Raw genomic sequence first — 8650 nt, 5'->3', positions numbered from 1 at the left:
GTGTTTTTGTGCCGAGGGTTTGGTCCCTGTCACCATTCACGGGGAGACTTCCATACGTTACTGATTTTGTTCTGAAGAGAATTTATCATCTGGTTTATAGCTATATTTGACCTACCACCTATGTTCAGTTTATTTGTAATTTTTACCTGGTAACATTACATTATTAAAGACAGCAATGAGGAGAAAATACTCATGAAAGCACTGCAGCACACCAAAGGGGAAAACAGGGACATACAATGGCTGTGCCTCTTATTTTTCGATGGGTGGCAGTGTTAGCACAGAAATTATCTTTCCACTGCTTAAACCTGGCTCTGAGATCTACAGGCAGTTTCCTTAGATGTCATTCTGCTTTTCTCATTGGAGGAATTTCACATTACACTATCTCCAAAGTATGTATTCCCTACATGAGTGTGAAAAGCTAGATGTGTCTTTCCCACCAAAGCAGCAAAATCTTACACTTCAAATGCAATTACACACCACTAGGAAAATTAAAAAATGTGTACGTGCATGTTAAACCATGATTGATTTAAAATACTTAGATAGAATACTGTGTAATGTACTTAAAGTTGCATTAGGCTTGGTAAATGGTATAATTTGGAATTAGACTACAATCTCTGACAGAATTTACTACAGAAAGCAAAAAGTTATTAATATATCACAGCAGGGTATATCAAGCAAACAGGCTGATTTCATTGCTGGTTTAATTCATTGATTTTTGTCTTAGGTGCATTTAGACATGAGATGGCTCAGTGTGAATGGATGTGACATGGACTGGACTGCCACCCCCCAACTCAACTTCAGTTTTGTTTTTTCCTCTCTCCCTTTTTTTTTTTTTTTTTTTTTTTTGGTTAAATTTAAAGTTGCTGCTTATGCCTCAGCTGGTTTAACCTTTAGCTGACCTAGTTATTGAACCAGGGCAGCTGGTAGCATCTGAGGCAGTCGATATTTCTCCTTTGTTGCTTGCCTTTTCCAAGGAGCAGGCAGACAGTGATGGGAGGCTGAGCAGCAAGCACAGAGCTGTGTGTGCCAGGACCTCGCAGCTCCCACTGCCCCTGATGCACAAGTTAGTTTCTGAGGGCAAAAGCATGCCAAAAAAACCATGGGGCAGTGGGCTGGTGCAGCACAGGTACCACTGGTCAGGAGCCTCCAGTTCCTTGCTGCGTGTGCTGCAGAGAGGGAGTGCCATGGAGATATTCAGCCACAGGCAAATTCCCATGCAGCTGCACATCACCACGTGGACAAAGGTGCAGCTCAAAGGGAAGTGTGCAGGCCCTGCAGGGCTGCCAGGCACTGCCAGGGAGGCTGGGGGCAGGGCTGGCACCATGTGCTTAAGGAGGTGGCAGAGCCCCAGGAGCGAGCTGCGGGCAGCCGATGCTGCGGGGAAACTCCCAGGCCAGCTGAGGCTTGTGCTGAAGGCTAGAACTAAAGCTGTCCATAAGAAGAGAAGTATAAACAGCAGGTAACTTGCTAATTTAAATGACCCTGAGATATGTTTTGACCCTGAAGATGCTCAAGACTTTGGAGCTGCCTTGACCTTGGGGTTTACAGCAGCATTTTTCTGGTACTGTGTATGACCAGCACATCAGTACAATAGTGTTTTCTAATTTAGGTTCTGGCTGCACGTTCCTGCTCTGTAGTCCTGCTCTTGTGAAAGTGTACTGTTTCTCCTGAATGTGGGGATTGTTTTTTGGCACAATTTGAACAGCACAATCTCCCAGGGTACCTGACCTTGCACAAGCATTTCTTTGTGCTGGTCTGCTTTGTGTTTAGTTATACCTTGCTGTACAACTGAGCTGTCATGTGCACCATTGAGGAGCTCCCTCCAGCAGTCTTTACAGGCTGCAAGTTGTTCCTTTGGTTCTTTATGATATTTTCCAAGCTCAGGCAATATTTCAGCCCAAGTTCAGTCTCCTGCTCCTACTGTGGCTCTCTCCAGCCACACATAACCACAAGGAGCAGCACTTGCTCTGGGGAATTTGAACAAAATGAATCCTAATACTGCAAGAGTGTGTATGTTTGGCAAAGACCTACATATTAACACCTAAATCCTGCCTTCTTTTCTCCTGCAGCCAATCTCGCTTTTTAACTGGTATAAAACTTTTTTTTTTTTGATCCCCTTGCATATGACAGTATGAAGGGACTGAGGCACACTGTTTTATTATCTAGTTTTTCTGAGAGCAGAATTTGTGGCTCGTGGAAAATACAGGTCTTTCAGCAGACTGAGGCTGAGCTTGCTGACACTGTTTATGCCTGTATTCTGCTTGGTGCCAGACTGGGACAGAAAAGAAATACAAGCAAAGTTGTTCAACACAGACAAGGGCTCACTGTGCCCTGTCCTTTCCACTGAACAAACTTTGGAAGGGCTATTAGAGGTGGCAAGCTAATATTAAATTGCACCAAGAATTAAAGGCAGTCATTGAAATGAACAAGAACTTACCTATGTGTTGCAGAACATTAAAAAAAAAGGAAAAAAAAAGGAAAAGAGAATTAGTTGACATAATGGTAGAGAAGAGAGCAAGAAAGAGGAAAGCAAAATCTCTTCATTAAATCAAATAAATTTTTGTACATTGTGCTCCATTTATGGAATTCAACTTTTTAACCAATATGCCTGGCTGAAGGAAATATTTGTGCAAAATTGCAGATTAATGAAAAGGAATGAAAAATAAATTTCAAGGAATAAATGGTTATGCATGCCCTAAGGAGGATACTACAATTTGATGCCAAAGTAAAACACCAACTAATCAGCATCTCTTAAGCTGCAAATATGAAATATTTTCAGCAAATTATTTTTCCTAGGGATTTGCACTTCAGTAACTATGTGGCAAAATTTAGCAAAAAATCTCACTATCAGAGGAACTCAAACCAAATGTGCAAAGAGAAGCGTACACAAGTGAAGTTTTTATATTTTCAGAATGAGGTAATGAGGTGTAAACATCTACAAAACACATTTGACTTCAAAATCCTTTGAACCAAGATGGACAAAGTCAAAGGCAAGGAGTTCCCTGGTCCAGAGGGCACCTAACACCACTGATAAATCTCTGCATCCCAGCTCAGATCCAGCCAGGGCAGTATTTATATCTAGCTATAGATTGGGGGATTTTTCATTAATCTACATTTATGGTTAGAATTTGACTATTTAAAAATGCAAATATACCTGCTGACAAAGGCAAAAAAGCAAGAGAATGATGCTAGAAATAACAGGGCTTGAAATGGGAGCTGAATAATCAAGCTGCAGTCTGGAGTGACTGGATAAAAGAGCATGATGAGAGCTTTCTTTGGAGGTGTGCTGCCTGATTACAGGTAAATATTGGAAAACTGTTGCAATTCCTGAAGCTTCATTCCTTCCCTGAGATTTTTAGCTTCCACTCCAGACAGCTCATGAGCTGTCTCCCTGCAATTCGTTTTGATTCAGGTGCTTTTTCTTTGGCTAGGAGGAAGAATAAGGCATTTTCCACTGCTGCAACAAGTGATGCTGTCTGTCCTTTTGCTGCTGAGGTAAATCTGTATTGATAAAGCATTTGCAAATGCCTTCCTACAAACTCCCACAGCAATTCTAGTAATAGCTGATGGCTGTTAACAGGCTGTCAGCATGGCATCAACAGTTTACTCTGCTGAGGACCAAAATGTTTTAATCTAACACATGTTCTTTTTGGGCTGTAATATGAGTGTGTGAAAGAGAAATGCAGTGAGTGTGACATTCTGGTCAGAACACCTGATCAAGTGTCTCCTCTTATGTCAAAATATAAGAACTATAATTTTTTTTTCTCCCAAAAGAAAGAAGAAAAGTGGCAAGGTAGAACAATGAGGGTGGTCCTGTTAATCTAGCAATTTTGTGTTTAAAGGTTTTGTATATGATGAAATTCTCTAAGTAATGATCCTTGAATTAATTATTAAATTAGATTTAGTTAGACAGTGCTGTGTTTGTTGGAGATTTCTGTGACTGTGGAGCTGTAACTGACTTTCTTCCAAGTCCCATCAGTTCCATACTAATAATGGAGTAGATCACAAGTGCAAAAGATTACTTTGGTTTAAAAATTTACATATGCAATTCCCAAAGGAGTTTTGGTGCAAGAATAAGAATTTTTTCAATAAATTTAAGAGCTGTAGAAGCATTCACATCCCTAAGAGTAGTATTCTTTTCCTCATCACTACTGGAAAGGCACAGGGTCCCCTAGAGCACTGCTCTAGGGCACTGCAGGAGGACCCAGGTGCTGTGCAGGGGGGCTGAGGTCCCATTGCCAGTGACAGCTGCTGTCCCCCAGGGACCTGCCATGAACAGGCACAGCACACATGGAGAAACAAAGCATATTTGCTGGTACCTGCTTTCTGCATCTTTGCTTACTGCTAAATATTTTCCAGTGGGTTGTGGGGAGACCACATCACTGAGAAGTGTTGCTTCCTTGCTCTCATCCACCCACCATCTAAATTAGGTGTTTTATAAATATTTAATCACCAAAGTATCCAAGTCTTTGCCCAGTCATGCTCTCTGGTTATGGAGCCCCAAAATGATGGGAATCACAGGCTGAAGTTTGAGTGGAGTTAGAAGTGAATGGACAAAGTCAGAATGAAGCCTCCACCATAATGACAGACTGATAAATCACATCTGTTTTCCTCTACAATACAAAGAGGGAAAAAGCAAAAGAATGACCTAATTTAGTCATGGAGATGAATGGTGTGACAGGAGAGTGTTCCTAAAAACACATATGAAATGTAAATCCTCCTTTCCTGTGAGTGCCTGGGCAGCAGTTGACTTTTGTGACTCACTTTACAGAAACCATGGGAAAAGGTTAGGCTTTCTCTGGGATGAAAAGAATAAGAGTAAATGATATAAACGGAGACTGTAAAGAAAATTCCTGCCTAATATCCCCTGTCTGCACTATATGAAAAACAAACACAGCCAGTAAAGTTTTGATTGGTGCAGTAAGTTCCTTGTCTTTGGAGAGGTGAAGAGGACAGGCTCCACAAGCAGAGCTGCAAGGCTTTGAAGGTTGCCTGGAGAGTGCAGATCCCTTTCAGAAGAGAAAAGGACTTAATCTCACCTGAGATTCTTGGTGTGCTGACTGAGAACTGTGGACATTTAACCAGAAGCTTTTTCCTCACTTCAGCTGGTCATTGGTGTGACGTGGAATAAGCCACAGGGGAGTCACAGCCAAAACATCTTCCCCAACTGGATGCAGGGAGAAAGAGTCAGAGTGGAAAAAGTGTGTGGATGGCCTACGTGCAGCTGAGCTCCAGCTCACAGTGTCTGTTTATGGAAGTTTATATTCAGCTACATACATCATCAGCTGTCTCAGTTACAGCACAGAGGGAATAAAAAGCTAGAATTATGTTTGAGAACTGGAGAATTATTTGTAATAACTCAACAGAACAAATGTGTATTGATAAACAGCAATCTGGGCTGCTCATGAACAGCAGAAGGAAGAGATGAAGAGCAGGATTAAATGGCCTGGTCTTACTAAAACAACAAGAGTCTTCATTCTCTCTAATACTCATTTGGAAAAAGACACATGAGTTATCAGGAACAGAAAGAGGCTGTCGCTGAGATTTTGTAGAAGCCTGACTTTAGCAGTGCATAAATTTTCTTGAGTATCTGTAATTTAGAGGTGATTTTTTTTCCTGCTTTTATATTGTCTTCGCTAGGTGTTGGAAATTTTGTGATAGTGCTCTCTCTGGCTTTGGTACTATTTGAGCAGGGTCCAATTTAAAGATTATATTTTGTTTTGGAAGCAAGTGATTTCTATTCTTTAGACTGGAAATCTGGGGAGGTTGTCACTATTACCTCGTGGGGGGTGAACCTTTAAATTTGGTAATATGAATAGCCTGTGGCAATAATAATAGCTCACAATAGCTTTATACAGTGATTTGAGGAGTCCTGATGGCTCAGTAAATATTTAGTATCAGTTTCAACACTATCATTCAAACTGCTAGCCCCCTGCTAGCCCAGGTAGTGCTCAGTAGGCTTTTTGGGCTGTCACTACAATACTGTGCACAATGTGTCTGACCCCTCTCTGGAGTCAAACAATACCATATTTACCAAACTGATGCCCATAGTAAAATCTAATTAGTAATAATCTGCTAAGATTACTTAATGTTCCTGCTGAGGAAAGATGTTTACTAAAAACTTTTTATCTTTGAAAATCTTCTGTCAAGAAGCATCTTGAAAACGAGGATACATGAAAGGGAAATAATATGATAATAACTGATATATAGTTTTTTTTTTATTTTATTTTTTGTTTATCGTTTGTATCACATATCTCTGGTTAGGAAGAATTTAGTAGGTTAACACAAATGTTTATGTAGCTTTTCCAATCAGAGTAGCAAAAGTAGTATTACTGACCTCAGTATTTCCTGAATCACATGTATAAATCCCACTCCAAGAACCTGAATGCAAGTAATAATCAGTATTCTCACTACATGTGGGGAGCATTATAGCTGAGCCACAGTGAATTCTCCAGTCATATTTTCATCTAAATTCTCAATTGTAGCAGGCAGAATGTAAGCACAATGGGACAGCCACATAAATAAGACTTTCCTGTATGTCAGGGTTTTGCAAAGGTGATAATTTGCTAGGTAGCTGCCTGCCAGAGTTAGATATAGGGGCTAGGGGTTTTTCCTTATTTCATTCTGGCTGTATCAAAGAACATTGTTAATGTATAACTGTCTCAAAGGCAAATATAGCCTTACATTGGTACAGGGATACAAGGAAAAGGAACTTGTGTCAACCCCTTTTCTTTGCCATGGCAACAATTTGGCTTTTTCCTGGCCATTTAGTAGGAGCCTCCTGGGGATGTGTGCTCTGTGCCTACCAAGTGTCTCTCCTCCTCGAGGTACCTTGGAGCAGAGGCTGCCTGCACAGTTTGTCTGAGGCTAGTTAGGTTTAGTACTGTAATTTTCAATCTTCTAAACTCTACAAAAGTGATTTTGGCTGCAGCATTTTATACTACACATATTCTTTTGATGGAGTAAAAAAAAGACTGAGGAAGAGGGAAAAGCAGAAGAAGACAAAGACTCAGGTTCATCAGCACCTGATATTCAGTTTATGTGCCATTTTGACCACTTGCTTAATTCTGCCTGGAACTTTATGAGCAGCCATTCAGAGTGCTGGGGTACTGCAGGCCTACCTGGGATTTCTGCTGTCTATCCATCACAATTTTCTCCCCACTCTGCAGGATATTGCTGCCTTCCAATACACAAAGTTTGTTTAGTTTTCTTTAAATAGAAAGGGGTTTCTTTCCATCATATTCCCTAATGCAGAATCAATCTGTATGTTGCTTTGAACTCCAGAGGCTTAGGATTGTCTGGATGTGAAGAGCCAGATCACCCCTGAAACTACCCTCCTAAAGCCAGAACCAAATGCACTCCCAATGTCAGGTTTTATCAACATTGACAAGTCATCAGAATTATTTTAGTTAGAGACTTCATCTTCTTGAGCATCTAAACTAAATAAGCACAAATTGCAGTCTCTGAATTCAAAGTAGCCATCCTCCTGGCTTCTGTAGAGTGATGTGCTAAAAAATAATTCAATTTCAAAATCTTTTGAAAAGAGTTCTTTTGAGGTTCTGTTGGAGGGTCTCTATTTATTTCAGTCTCTCTATGAATAGTAGACAGGTGAGTTATCTTGAACACAGAGTGGATAACATTCATCAAAACTGTGTGCTATTCAAAGTTTGCATCCTCTGTGCCCCTTTCTGTGTAAGCTGAGAACAGTCAAGCTCTCAGCCTTAAAAAAGGATATGTGCTTTTGCTCACTGGCCTAAAAAATGCAATTGAGAAGAACCATTCAGAGTGGATGCATTTCCCTTTCACAGTACACAGCCTGTAACCTAACACTTTTTTTCATCCCTTCAGTAACTCCTGGCCATTTCAGTGTTAAAGCTCTGAATCTGTTTTGATCTCACACTTGCCCTGGCAGGCACTGAGGGAAGTGACTGAGCACACAAGTGTGAGCTAACAGTTGTGATGCCTGCTCTGCAGAGAGAGTTTTCTAGTAGTGATCTGAGCCTAACATCCCTTCATATCCCTTGTTATCAAATAAAGCTATGTACACACACAGTGCAAGATTGAAGAAGAGGATGAGGAAAAACCCTCAAAGGTATAAAGCTCCTAAATGTTTCTAAGTTTGAAAGCACACTCCCCTACTGATTGAGTCATGAGATTTTCTTGCTTCCTTTCTTGTGCCAGGGACACTGCTCACAACCTCAGCTTTCCTGGTAACTGTATTTAACTGTTCACTTAAATATGCTATTTTGACTCTCCTTGTTTTTATTGGCTGCCACCTTTTTTCCCTGCAAAAGGTTTTTTTGTCAAGAGGCAAAATGGTTTGGTATTTAAAAACCATATAATATTTTGACTAGCCACTAAATTTAAAAAAACCTGTGGTTCTTAGCTTTCCTTCACCTTTCCTGAGGCTGCTCTTTCAGACACTGCCTGCTGAAAAGTGGAAGCTGAAAAGCTCTGTGGAAAGGGACTTTGCAGCAGCAAAATAACATCCAGTCCATCTCCTTTCTTTTCTCTCTTGAATCTAGTGCTCCAGAAATGCTGCCAGAAGTTGTTTTTGGGCCATCTGGGATTCCTCCTTTGCATCATACAGGAAGTAGGAATAAGACTAATTTTGTTATAAATCAAACTAAATTGCTAAAAAACTACCTGT

The sequence above is a fragment of the Lonchura striata genome, chromosome 10 (assembly GCF_046129695.1).
Source record: "Lonchura striata isolate bLonStr1 chromosome 10, bLonStr1.mat, whole genome shotgun sequence".
NCBI lineage: Eukaryota > Metazoa > Chordata > Aves > Passeriformes > Estrildidae > Lonchura > Lonchura striata.
This window is presented reverse-complemented; position numbering follows the sequence as displayed.